We start from the raw sequence: 15,079 nt of genomic DNA, 5'->3' as shown, positions 1-15,079 counted from the left end.
TCAGTTAACTTATCAATTTAACTAAATTATTATTTTTTTAACGAGATGGATTGTTTTCTGAGTTTTTCGCTGTTTGGGCGTTAATAAAAGAATTATCATAAATTAACTGTGTTCTTTATTTGCGTGTTAAAATCCGCAGCCATATGCTCCCAGCGCTCATTTTAAGACGCGATCCTTGCACACAGCATGTAAGAAATTTGAAAAAACTAATGACATATTTTTGGTTCCTTAAGAATCTGCTGGGATGGTTAATGCAAAGAGATAAAAAATGTTTAGCAATATGCACTGCTTGGGATAATATGGGTTAAGAGCTAGAGGCTTCAAATTTCAAGGAATGCTTACGTATATAGCATATATTGTTGTCTGAAAAAATCATAGAGATCGGTGGTATATATAGTATATATCTCATACGACCGATTGTTCAGATAAGAAACTTTTCCCACTTTCTGCCCCATTTTAATAGCTAGAGGCTTCAAATTTCACCAAATGCATACGTATATAGCATATATTGTTGTCTGAAAAAATCATAGAGATCGGTGGTATATATAGTATATATCTCATACAACCGATTGTTCAAATAAGAAACTTTTCGCAATTTCTGCCCCATTTCAACAGCTAGAAGCTTCAAATTTCACCAAATCCTTACGTATATAGCATATATTGTTGTCTGAAAAAATCATAGAGATCGGTGGTATATATAGTATATATCTCATACAACCGATTGTTCAGATAAGAAACTTTTCCCACTTTCTATAGCATATATTGTTGTCTTAAAAATCATAGGGATCGGTGGTATATATAGTATATATCTCATACAACCGATTGTTCAAATAATAAACTTTTCGCAATTTCTGCCCCATTTTAACAGCTAGAAGCTTCAAATTTCACTAAATGGTTACGTATATAGCATATATTGTTGTCTGAAAAAATCATAGAGATCGGTGAGATATATAGTATATATCTCATACAACCGATTGTTCAGATAAGAAACTTTTCGCAATTTCTGCCCCATTTTAACAGCTAGAAGTTTCAAATTTTACTAAATGCATACGTATATAGCATATATTGTTGTCTGAAAAAATCATAGAGATCGGTGGTATATATAGTATATATCTCATACAATCGATTGTTCAAATAAGAAACTTTTCACAATTTCTGCCCCATTTTAACAGCTATAAGCTTCAAATTTCACCAAATCCTTACGTATATAGCATATATTGTTGTCTGAAAAAATCATAGAGATCGGTGGTATATATAGTATATATCTCATACAACCGATTGTTCAGATAAGAAACTTTTCGCACTTTCTGCCCCATTTTAACAGCTAGAAGCTTCAAATTTCACCAAATGCATACGTATATAGCATATATTGTTGTCTGAAAAAATCATAGAGAGCGGTGGTATATATAGTATATATCTCATACAACCGATTGTTCAAATAAGAAACTTTTCGCAATTTCTGCCCCATTTTAACAGCTAGAAGCTTCAAATTTCACCAAATGCATACATATATAGCATATATTGTTGTCTGAAAAAATGATAGAGATCGGTGGTATATATACTATATATCTCATTCAACCGATTGTTCAGATAACAAACTTTTCCCACTTTCTGCCCCATTTTAACAGCTAGAAGCTTCAAATTTCACCAAATGCTTACGTATATAGCATATATTGTTGTCTGAAAAAATCATAGAGATCGGTGAGATATATAGTATATATCTGATACAACCGATTGTTCAGATAAGAAACTTTTCGCACTTTCTGCCTCATTTTAACAGCTAGAAGCATCAAATTTCACCAAATCCTTACGTATGTAGCATATATTGTTGTCTGAAAAAATCATAGAGATCGGTGGTATATATAGTATATATCTCATACAACCGATTGTTCAGATAAGAAACTTTTCGCACTTTCTGCCCCATTTTAACAGCTAGAAGCTTCAAAATTCACCAAATGCAAAATGCATACGTATATAGCATATATTGTTGTCTGAAAAAATCATAGAGATCGGTAGTATATATAGTATATATCTCATACAACCGATTGTTCAGATAATAAATTTTTCCCCCTTTCTGCCCCATTTTAACAGCTAGAAGCTTCAAATTTCACCAAATGCATACGTATATAGCATATATTGTTGTCTGAAAAAATCATAGAGATCGGTGGTATATATAGTATATATCTCATACAACCGATTGTTCAAATAAGAAACTTTTCGCAATTTCTGCCCCCTTTTAACAGCTAGAAGCTTCAAATTTCACCAAATGGTTACGTATATAGCATATATTTTTGTCTGAAAAAATCATAGAGATCGGTGAGATATATAGTATATATCTCATACAACCGATTGTTCAGATAAGAAATTTTTCGCACTTTCTGCCCAATTTTGACAGCTAGAAGCTTCAAATTTCACCAAATGCATACGTATATAGCATATATTGTTGTCTGAAAAAATCATAGAGATCGGTGGTATATATAGTATATATCTCATACAACCTATTGTTCAAATAAGAAACTTTTCGCAATTTCTGCCCCATTTTAACAGTTAGAAGCTTCAAATTTCACCAAATGCATACGTATATAGCATATATTGTTGTCTGAAAAAATCATAGAGATCGGTGGTATATATAGTATATATCTCATACAACCGATTGTTCAGATAAGAAACTTTTCCTACTTTCTGCCCCATTTTAACAGCTAGAAGCTTCAAATTTCACCAAATGCATACGTATATAGCATATATTGTTGTCTGAAAAAATCATAGAGATCGGTGGTATATATAGTATATATCTCATACAACCGATTGTTCAAATAAGAAACTTTTCACAATTTCTGCCCCATTTTAACAGCTAGAAGCTTCAAATTTCACCAAATCCTTACGTATATAGCATATATTGTTGTCTGAAAAAATCATAGAGATCGGTTGTATATATAGTATATATCTCATACAACCGATTGTTCAGATAAGAAACTTTTCGCACTTTCTGCCCCATTTTGACAGCTAGAAGCTTCAAATTTCACCAAATGCATACGTTTACGTTATATATTGTTGAAATACGCGATTCGTAGTCATAATTTTTACATGCACGCCACAAAAACCGTGAAACTTTGCATCCTCACACAAAGTGCCTACCTATTTTTATACTCAGCTGAGCAGAGCTCACAGAGTATATTAACTTTGTTCGCATAACCGTAATCCGTAACGGCATAAACTAATCGAGATAGATATAGACTTCTATATATCAAAATGATCTGGGTGAAAAAATAAATTCATTTAGCCATGTCCGTCCGTCCGTCCGCCTGTAAACACGATAACTTGAGTAAGCTTTAAGGTATCTTGATGAAATTTGGCATGTAGGTTGCTGGGCGCTCATCTCAGATCGCTATTTAAAATGAACGAAATCGGACTACAACCACGCCTACTTTTTCGGTATCGAAAATTTCGAAAAACCGAAAAAGTGCGATAATTCATTACCAAAGACGGATAAAGCGATAAAACTTGGTAGGTGCGTTGACCTTATGACGCAAAATAGAAAATTAGTAAACTTTTGGACAATGGTCGTGGCACCGCCCACTTTTAAAATAAGGTAATTTAAAAGTTTTGAAAGCTGTAATTTCGCATTCGTTGAAGATATCATGATGAAGTTCAGCAGGCACGTTACTCCTATTACTATATGTATGCTTAATAAAAATTAGCAAAATCGGATGACGAACACGCCCACTTTAAAAAAAAAATTTTTTTAAAGCCAAATTTTAACAAAAAATTTAAAATCTTTACAGTATATAAGTAAATTATGACAACATTCAACTCCAGTAATGATGTGGTGCAACAAAATACAAAAATAAAACAAAATTTCAAAATGAGCGTGGCTTCGCCCTTTGTCATTTAATTCGTCTAGAATACTTTTAAGGCCATAAGTCGAGCCAAAATTTATCAATCCTTGTGAAATTTGGTAGGGGCTTAGATTCTAGGACGATAACTGTTTTCTATGAAAATGGACGAAATCGGTTGAAGCCACACCCAGTTTGTATACACAGTCGACCGTCTGTCCTTCCGCTCGGCCGTTAACACGATAACTTGAGCAAAAAACGATATATCTTTACTAAACTTAGTTCTCGTACTTATCTGAAGTCACTTTATCTTGGTATAAAATATGGCCGATATCGAAAATATGAAAATAGAGATGAAACATGGTAATTGGATTGGTTTATTGATGCAAAATATAACTTTAGAAAAAACTTTGTAAAATGGGTGTGACACCTACCATATTAAGTAGAAAAAAATGAAAAAGTTCTGGAGGGCGAAATCAAAAGGCCTTGGAATCTTGGCAGGAATACTGTTCGTGATATGACATATATAAATAAATTAGCGGTACCCGACAGAAGACGTTCTGGGTCACCCTGGTCCACATTTTGGTCGATATCTCGAAAACGCCTTCACATATAAAACTAAGGGCTACTCCCTTTTAAAACCCTCATTAATACTTTTAATTTGATACCCATATCGTACAAACACATTCTAGAGTCACCCCTGGTCCACCCTTATTGCGATATCTCGAAAAGGTGTCCACCTATAGATCTAAGCCCCACTACGTTTTAAATAATCATTAACACCTTTCATTTGATACACATGTCATACAAACACATTCCAGGGTTACCCTAGGTTCATTTTGCTAAATGGGGATTTTCCCTTATTTTGTCTCCAAAGCTCTCAGCTGAGTATGTAATGTTCGGTTACACCCGAACTTAGCCTTCCTTACTTGTTTTATTTTATATTTATCTTAAAAATCGTTTAGGTATGTACATCTGTTCAATATATATTTCTGATCCTATACAGCCGATTATTTGAAGATTACGAATGGGATAAGATTATTGTTCAGTCCCATTCAGGAAAGGTATAAAGTCTTCGGCACATCCGAAGACAGTCCCGTCCTTACTTGTTATGTTTTGTGCGTGTCCACTTCTTCTTCAAATGTTCAGTGTACATTTGGGTGACCCTATATTTAAAATTTATGTGGGCGCAAATGTAAATATTTTGCTTGCATGCAAAAGTGCGCAAGTCTAATTTGTACTTCAATTTAGTAATTATTAATTCAATCTGCAACAGAATATATATATTTTGGCGTACAATTCATAAATATGTATGTACATTTCGGGTACTTCATAGAAATGTATAAATAATAAATTCAAATATTTCATTACGAAATGTATGTTTAAAAATGTATATGTATGTATATGTTGTGAGGGCACAAAACCCTCGGTTTTGGTGTCCTCACATAGTAGAAAATATAATGGAAATTAAAAAGTTTAGCCGGAACAATATGAAGAGCAAAGGCGAATGTGATTGTGAACATAAATGATAATGAGACTTCTGATATTTGTATGGATTCTTTGAATTAAATCAGGATCCCTATCCTATTATGCATCGAATCGAAAAGCATTTTTTGAATAATAATAGCTCAAAAATGATAAATCGAACAAATAACATGGTGAACTACTCTTCACAACACGATTGCTTATTAGATTAACAATTTGCTACCACTTCCATAGTTTCGCAAGTTTTCATTGATAGTTTGAATCAAAATCACTTTCGGTTGTTGTTAAATGGGGTTACACTGAAATGACAGCCCTGAATCTGTAAAAATCTCGAGCCGCTCGGGTACATAAAACCTGCTACAGCGATCATATGGAACGATACTGCTTTAGTTTTTCAAAGTTTTTTTCTTCGTAAACAAATTTTAAGCAGCAAATACTCCAAACAACTTTTAATATTTGCCCCTATTGCAAGCGATTTATGAATTTTGAAAGAAATTAATTATTTATTGGTGAATTTCTGGCTAGGCTATGTACTTCAACCAAAAAAAAAATTGCTTAGCTACGGTGTGGTTATCACTAAGGCGTTATGCTATGGCATCAATAACAGAATATATTGATTTCCATAAGGTTGATTGCATCAGCCCTTTCAAACGGTGTTTGCCAGGGCCATAAAATTCTTATTCCGCAATATTTTTATCTCACGTTCTATTCATTAAAGAGGGAACTTTAAAGCTAAGAATAAAGTTTCATCTCACAACCTAAGGCATTTGCATGTGTCACACTTTCATTGCATACAATCAAATATTTTTTTTTTTTTAAACGCAATTATAAACATTTATTTTAAGATAACACAAAAAATATCGCCATTTCGACTTCTGATTGGAATATCACCATATCTCAACTGCCGTTTTGAAAAAGCTCTATCTTAGAATAATTTCTATGTATATGCTTTGACGTGAGCTGCAAAGTGTATGAAAAAAGTTCTGAAATGGGTCGTTCAGCCGAGTTGGGGTGATTTTCCACTCAGTAGTCGATTTATAACAACACCCTGCAATTACCAATAAAGCTCTTGATATAAAAACCGTTCAACTTCAACACTAGATACACTTGTAAAAACAATCGGTGAATTGGGGTCCGCACGATTAAGATAATGTGATGCCACCGCACAAAGTTCTCCCATTTCAACGCCCGGTGTCCCTCGATCTACAAGGCACCCACCAGCTGTAGCAGGACTATAACATCTCATTGATTCAGTTAAAGGAATTCTTGGGATTCTATAACGCTGTTCACAATCATTAGGTGTCAATGCAGTCCATTCAGTAAATTGTATTGGATTCGAAATCTCGTCATTTTCTGTATGTTCCCAACCGAATTGCCTAACTCGTATAATTGTGGCTCCAAAATAGGGTAAATCTATTGTTTCTACTGTCGGATCCTTGTTAATCAATTTATCCAATGTCATCACAGCAATATTCAAATGTTTTGTCTCTGTTTCATACCCAGGTGGATAAGCTATACTCTGCACTTTGCGAACTTGTCCATTTTCCCATTTATCATGTAAATCCGTTACACCAGCTGCAACGCTGAATAAGTTCTTATGTAAATTTATTACACAATCTGCAACTGTCACCACCTTCTGCCAAGTGACTAATGAGCCAACGCAATGATTCACGTTGATATAACGTATTAATATCACATATGGAGTTCTCTCTATATTCTCCTCAATGCCACCTACCATGCGATATTCCGAATTCGTGAAAGTCAATATACAGCCAACTATGACAAAGAAGAGCGTTAAATAATTGCGTATACACATTTTAGACTATTACCAACGCTTTTTGAGTATAAAGTACACCAATATAAATTTTGTGGACAGTATTTATACCTAATTAGATCGTGTGAATAAAAAAAAGAAAAAACGTTTCCATCTGGATTCCAAGAATTTGAACAATAAAAACATTTCCTCATTTTAATTAAAGCTATTGATAAAAAGGCAATTTTTACTTTTTTTCACTCAACCCATTTAACCTTGAGTAAATTTTTGGTTAGAAGTGCCTAATTAAAATTTCAATACCCTTAATGATGAAAATAACAAATTTTTATACAGCTGTTTAAAATGAGACTTCTATAGAAATTCCTTATTATATTAGCTTTATATTTTCATGAAAAGAACAAAGCCTACAATTAATTAGTTTCATTTGTTTCCAAACTGCTTATATGTTCTGTACTGTAAGTTTTTTTAATGTTTGTACAAGAGAATGTGAGGTCCCACCCACGTTTTGTAAGCTTAATGTTTTTTTGAGAAAACTTATTAAAAGCGTACATTACGCTTATTTTGCTTATTGGGTATTTATAGAAAGGCAATTTCTTATTTAATTTTTCAATCAACCCATTTAACCTTGAGTAAATTTTTGGTTAGAAGTGCCTAATTAAAATTTCAATACCCTTAATGATGAAAATAACAAATTTTTATACAGCTGTTTAAAATGAGACTTCTATAGAAATTCCTTATTATATTAGCTTTATATTTTCATGAAAAGAACAAAGCGTACAATTAATTAGTTTCATTTGTTTCCAAACTGCTTATATGTTCCATCGTATACTGTCACATGACCAGAGTTGGGAGCAGTGGAATAAGTTTTGAGTAAAAACACTGCGCGAACTTAAGCGGTGTGACATAATCAAGATGTTGATCAAAGTGTTAATGAGACCTTAATTTGTAATGGATTCAAGCATCGTTTTTTATGTTTATAAAATTAATGTGTTTTAGACGGCTTTTATAGGAATTTTGAAAATAATTTTACGTCGCTTCAAATAAAACAACTTTGTTACTGTAAGTTTTTTTTAATGTTTGTACAAGAGAATGTGAGGTCCCAACCACGTTTTGTGAGCTTAATATATTTTTTTTTAAAACTTATTAAAAACGTACATTACGCTTATTTTGCTTATTGGGTATTTATAGAAAGGCAATTTCTTATTTAATTTTTCAATCAACCAACTTAACCTTGAGTAAATTTTTGGTTAGAAGTGCCTAATTAAAATTTCAATACCCTTAATGATGAAAATAACAAATTATTTATACAGCTGTTTAAAATGAGACTTCTATAGAAATTCCTCTTTATATTAGCTTTATATTTTCATGAAAAGAACAAAGCGTACAATTAATTAGTTTCATTTGTTTCCAAACTGCTTATATGTTCCATCGTATACTGTCACATGACCAGAGTTGGGAGCAGTGGAATAAATTTTGAGTAACAACACTGCGCGAACTTAAGCGGTGTGACATAATCAAGATGTTGTTCAAAGTGTTAATGAGACCTTAATTTGTAATGGATTCAAGCATCTTTTTATGTTTATAAAATTAATGTGTTTTAGACGGCTTTTATAGGAATTTTGAAAATAATTTTACGTCGCTTCAAATAAAACAACTTTGTTACTGTAAGTTTTTTTTAATGTTTGTTCAAGAGAATGTGAGGTCCCAACCACGTTTTGTGAGCTTAATATATTTTTTTTTTAAAACTTATTAAAAACGTACATTACGCTTATTTTGCTTATTGGGTATTTATAGAAAGGCAATTTCTTATTTAATTTTTCAATCAACCAACTTAACCTTGAGTAAATTTTTGGTTAGAAGTGCCTAATTAAAATTTCAATACCCTTAATGATGAAAATAACAAATTTTTATACAGCTGTTTAAAATGAGACTTCTATAGAAATTCCTTATTATATTAGCTTTATATTTTCATGAAAAGAACAAAGCGTACAATTAATTAGTTTCATTTGTTTCCAAACTGCTTATATGTTCCATCGTATACTGTCACATGACCAGAGTTGGGAGCAGTGGAATAAATTTTGAGTAACAACACTGCGCGAACTTAAGCGGTGTGACATAATCAAGATGTTGTTCAAAGTGTTAATGAGACCTTAATTTGTAATGGATTCAAGCATCTTTCTTATTTTTATAAAATTAATGTGTTTTTGACGGCTTTTATAGGAATTTTGAAAATAATTTTACGTCGCTTCAAATAAAACAACCTTGTTACTGTAAGTTTTTTTAATGTTTGTACAAGAGAATGTGAGGTCCCAACCACGTTTTGTGAGCTTAATGTTTTTTTGAGAAAACTTATTAAAAGCGTACATTACGCTTATTTTGCTTGTTGGGTATTTATAGAAAGGCAATTTCTTATTTAATTTTTCAATCAACCCGTTTAACCTTGAGTAAATTTTTGGTTAGAAGTGCCTAATTAAAATTTCAATACCCTTAATGATGAAAATAACAAATTATTTATACAGCTGTTTAAAATGAGACTTCTATAGAAATTCCTCTTTATATTAGCTTTATATTTTCATGAAAAGATCAAAGCGTACAATTAATTAGTTTCATTTGTTTCCAAACTGCTTATATGTTCCATCGTATACTGTCACATGACCAGAGTTGGGAGTAGTGGAATAAATTTTGAGTAACAACACTGCTCGCACTTAAGCGGTGTGACATAATCAAGATCTTGTTCAAAGTGTTAATGAGACCTTAATTTGTAATGGATTCATCATCTTTCTTATTTTTTTTTAAATTAATATGTTTTAGGCGGCTTCTATAGGAATTTGAAAATAATTTTACGTCGCTTCAAATAAAACAACCTTGTTACTATAAGTTTTTTTAATGTTTGTACAAGAGAATGTGAGGTCCCAACCACGTTTTGTGAGCTTAATGTTTTTTTTTTTTGAAAAAACTTATTATAAACGTATATTACGTTTATTTTGCTTATTGGGTATTTATAGAAAGGCAATTTCTTATTTAATTTTTCAATCAACCCATTTAACCTTGAGTAAATTTTGGGTTAGAAGTGCCTAATTAAAATTTCAATACCCTTAATGATGAAAATAACAAATTATTTATACAGCTGTTTAAAATGAGACTTCTATAGAAATTTCTTATTATATTAGCTTTATATTTTCATGAAAAGAACAAAGCGTACAATTAATTAGTTTCATTTGTTTACAAACTGCTTATATGTTCCATCGTATACTGTCACATGACCAGAGTTGGGAGCAGTGGAATACATTTTGTGTAACAACACTGCGCGAACTTAAGCGGTGTGACATAATCAAGATGTTGTTCAAAGTGTTAATGAGACCTTAATTTGTAATGGATTCAAGCATCTTTCTTATTTTTATAAAATTAATGTGTTTTAGACGGCTTTTATAGGAATTTTGAAAATAATTTTACGTCGCCTCAAATAAAACAACCTTGTTACTGCAGTTTTCTTGATGTTTGTACAAGAGAATGTGAGGTCCCGCCCACGTTTTGTAAGCTTAATGTTTTTTTGAGAAAACTTATTAAAAACGTACATTACGCTTATTTTGCTTATTGGGTATTTATAGAAAGGCAATTTCTTATTTAATTGTTCAATCAACCCATTTAACCTTGAGTAAATTTTTGGTTAGAAGTGCCTAATTAAAATTTCAATGCCCTTGATGATGAAATAAAAAGATGATAAAAACATTTTAAGGACTACGTTTATATAAATGGACCAAAGTAGAAGGCAATTTTTCCTTTAATACATTCATTCATTTCATTCATTCATTTTATTCACTATTATCCTGTGCAATCTTAAATTTATACAATTCATAAAACAGAAGTATACTTATATATATAAAATTAGCAAAAGATAACAGTTAATGGTGTTTAGTGTCCAAATAACAGGACAGAGATAACACCATTTCCTTAAATAACTATAAATCTATGTTGTACATTGTGGGGTACAATACAAAATCTATGTAATGAAGAAAAAATATTTACGGAAGTTGAAGAATTAAACAAATTCCAATTTACAAGTGTGCTTACTACGAAAGAATATACAGAGGTAGTGAAAGACAAAAAATATAATGAAAATACTAGTAATTATATTATATTATATTATATTAATTAATTATAAAATTTGTTAAATTTTAAAATTTTTCAAGGGAAATACTTTACGTAACAGGCCGCAACAGAACTTCTATATCATCATGATTCAAACAAAGGAGCCATAATTTCACCTCCTTCAAGAAAACGGATAGTCTCCTAATGCTTTGTATAGCTTCGGGAAGTTTATTGAAAACCATGCAGGACACTATTGTGTAGAAGTTGCGAAACAGGGTGGTACGAGAAGCAGGAACTACAGCATTTGAATGTGAGCTGCTTCTTAGCCTTTGTGGGGGGTATATTGGACTACGTAGATACCCACACCTCATAAAAAATATTTTTAAAACTTTATAGAAATACAAGTGCCTCACAGGCAGAATATTTAACCGTTTAAAAAGGTTCATAGTGTGTGATAGGCGGTTCGCGTTACATATTCTTCTTATGAGACACTTCTGCAGAATTAAGAGCGGACGAGTTTTACTATTATACGCACTTCCCCAGCAACTTATACCATATTGTAATTTAGATTGTACTAGTCCAAAATACACCATTTTCAGCACACTGCGTGAACATAGTTTTTTAAGATGATAAAATGAGCGCAGAGTGGATAACAGATATTGTTTCATAGTAGAGATATGGGACGACCAACTCAAATTTTGATCTATTATAACACCCAGGTACTTAAAATTAGATACCACTTCGATCTCAAAGCATTTTCCTTCGCAGTCAAATTCAGGTGCATAGCCAACTCGAGACCCCTGATCAATACAAGTATGAGTATAAAGTTCATACCGCATACAACTTGCAGAATGAAAAGTAATATCACTGCTTGGCACTTCCTTGCCTGAGAGGCTGAAATACATCAGCTTGGTCTTATTGCTAGCAATCAGCTTATGAGAAGCGAACCATTGCCTCAGCAGGTGCACATCATGATTTATATCTGCAAAAAGATTGAATGCATTGTTTGTCGCATATGCAATAGCCAAGTCATCTGCAAAAGCAGTGACTTTACCCAGGAAAGGTATTGAAAATATAGAATTTATATAAATTAAAAATAAAACTGGACCAAGGACTGAACCTTGAGGGACCCCCAAATCCATCGATCTAGCTGTGCTTAAAGAATTGTCTATTCTGACCCTTTGTATTCTTGTATTTAAATATGATTTAAACCAATCAAGAACATTTTCACGGATGCCAGCTGAATGCAGTTTACTTAGAAGAATATTATGGTCAACCATGTCAAAAGCTTTTGTTATATCAACAAAAAGACTACCACAATACTTTCTTTCGTCCATGGACTTATACATAAAGCAACATAGGTCAAGAAGAGCATCTTCAGTAGAAGCTCCTGACCGGAAACCGAATTGCATAGGACTGAAATATTAAATTTTTTCCAAATAAGCCATGACCCTACACTTCACAGCTTTCTCAAAAACTTTCGAAATTGATGTCAAAAGAGAAATAGGTCTGTAGTTGTTCTTATCTTTCCTATTTCCCTTCTTATATAGTGGTAAAACAACAGCACATTTCAGATCCTCTGGGAATACTCCTGAGACTATACTAGGTACAATTAAATAAATACTTTAAAATGTCAACAACATAGAGAGCAATCTTTTTTAACATGCGATTCGAAATATTGTCATTTCCAGATGAATTATTGTTTTTCAAAGAGTTTACTAACCTCAGGATCTCTGTGCCAGAGATAGGGTCAAAAAAGAAGCTACTTCCTGGAGAAGTATTTCCAGAAGCAAAATGGTTGATGTTACATGTGCAGCTAATAGGGCTATTATTGGGCAAGGAAGTTTTTCCGATTGTAGCAAAAAAGTCATTAAAGTGATTAGCAACGTCCACTGGGTGAGAAACATCCACCCCGTTGATATCTAAAACAATAGAATTAGCATTGGTGACCGAATTCCGATGAAGGATGTCATAAACCACATTCCATTCTTTTTTAAGGTCACCATATGCAGCTATTAGCCTATTTTTATAAAAAAGTTCCTGACTTAAACGAGTTTCTTTATGCAACCTGCTTGTAAGACGGTTCACGCGCTTCCGGAGACGACTGTTACTGTCTTGTTGAATTTTGACTAAAAAACTTTAACAATAGCTCTTGTAAAAGAATTTTGGGATTTAAAACTATAAAGTTGGAGCGCAAATCTTTCAATTTAAGGCAAACCATGTACTTGGGATTAGCTAATTGATTATTTAAAATTTAAACACGCACTCTACCTTTATAGTTTTAAATCCCAAAATTCTTAAATCCTCAAAATTCAACAAGACTATGTCTGTATTAAAGGAAAAATTGCCTTCTATCATTTGGTCTATTTATATAAAGGTAATCCTTAAAATTTTTCTTTTTATTTTAAATTTTTTAGTACTGCCTACAAAAGGGCAATTGTAACTTTGATTAGTAATTTAAGTAATTCTTAAGTGAAAATTCGTATCTTTATTTATTTGTTCAAAATAGCAAGATTTAAGAGAATTAGTGGAATTTTCGCTGACAACACTGGCGAAAACAACAGAATTCCACATCGCATCATAACAAGAGAATTCCACCTCGTTGGTCAGCTACTTAATTTGCACAGCTGAAAATCGTGGTGAAATTCGCATACGCCTGAAAGTCTAAAAGAATTGTGGTGAAAGTCGCGTACGCCTAAAAGTATGCAAGGACGTGCATTGAGTTGGGCCTTAAACGAGGATGAATTCTACAATGCCCGCAACACTCAGCAGGCTAGTCATGAAGGTATGGTCTAATCTTCTAAATAGTTCCACTTGTGCGTTACGTAGCTCAATTTTTTTTGCACATTGCACTGTCACCGAGTTTTAAAGTATATTTCAGGTTTCAAGTCTCTAGATATCCAGGAAGTTAGTTAAAAATCGATTGCAAGATTCGCAATTTAAAACTAGTTTCCTCAATATCTCGATCCATGCGCCACCTAGCGGAATTTTTTTGATAAAATATTGCATGGTCACCGGGCTCTGACTTACGGCCCAGGATAGGTTAGGTTGAACTGGCCGGTCCATGAGGACCTCACATAGACTGATTGAGTCCGTAGTGTTACCAGAAGTTTGTTTTAACGAACAAACTGAAAACCCCTATCAAAAACCAGGACCTATGTTAAAAAATAACTCCGTCCTCTTGGCAAATACTAGAAGCTTCCTAGGACTTAAGCCACTTGCTGTTTCTAGATCTGACAGCTGTATCACTTCTAATAGTTGGAGTCCTAGCCTGACAAGTGCAGGGCACGAGCATAGAACGTGCTCGATCGTTTCCCCCTCCAACCCGCACTTCCTACATCTGCTATCACTCACCAAGCCTAATTTAAAGGCATGTGACGCCAGAAGGCAGTGTCCAGTCAGAATACCCGTAATGAGTCTACAGTCCTCTCTTTTTAATAATAGAAGAAACTTTGTTAGTCTAAGGTTGTAAGACTTAAACATAATCTTCGACACTTTACAGCCCCGCGCCTGAACCCACGCCTTTCTCGCTTGGTCGATCATGTGCACCTCTCGCCTTCGCTTAATCTCGCCCGGTCTAATTAGGACGTCTAGGAGCAAGCTTCAAGGGATTAGCCCGTTTTAGCTAGTTCGTCCGCTTTTTCATTTCCACCTAATTCCCATATGCCCTGGGGCCCAATATAGATGTATGCTTCTCCCTGTCCCGATTCTCTCCAGAGACTGCTTACACTCTAACATGCATTTAGATGCTGTGCTATGCGAGATTATTACCTTAATTGCTGCTTCACTGTCAATATAAAAGTTAACACAGTTGCAGCTTAAGCTGTTCTATTTCAGGGTTTCTACTGCTTTGGTTACTCCTTCCACTACTTTGGAACCATCTGTGTACACATGTATC

The 15,079-nt window shown here is 33.3% G+C and overlaps 1 protein-coding gene across 7 annotated transcripts in view; it reads right to left on the bottom strand.

The window, feature by feature from the left end:
• ATP8A (ATPase phospholipid transporting 8A1) overlaps positions 1-15,079 on the bottom strand; it is a 329,156-nt gene that overhangs the window by 292,575 nt on the left and 21,502 nt on the right. The gene's annotated exons all lie outside the window — the stretch shown is intronic.

The sequence above is a fragment of the Eurosta solidaginis genome, chromosome 3, assembly GCF_040869045.1.
Source record: "Eurosta solidaginis isolate ZX-2024a chromosome 3, ASM4086904v1, whole genome shotgun sequence".
NCBI lineage: Eukaryota > Metazoa > Arthropoda > Insecta > Diptera > Tephritidae > Eurosta > Eurosta solidaginis.
Note: the sequence above shows the minus strand (reverse complement) of the source record. Positions and strands in the feature narration are given on the sequence as shown.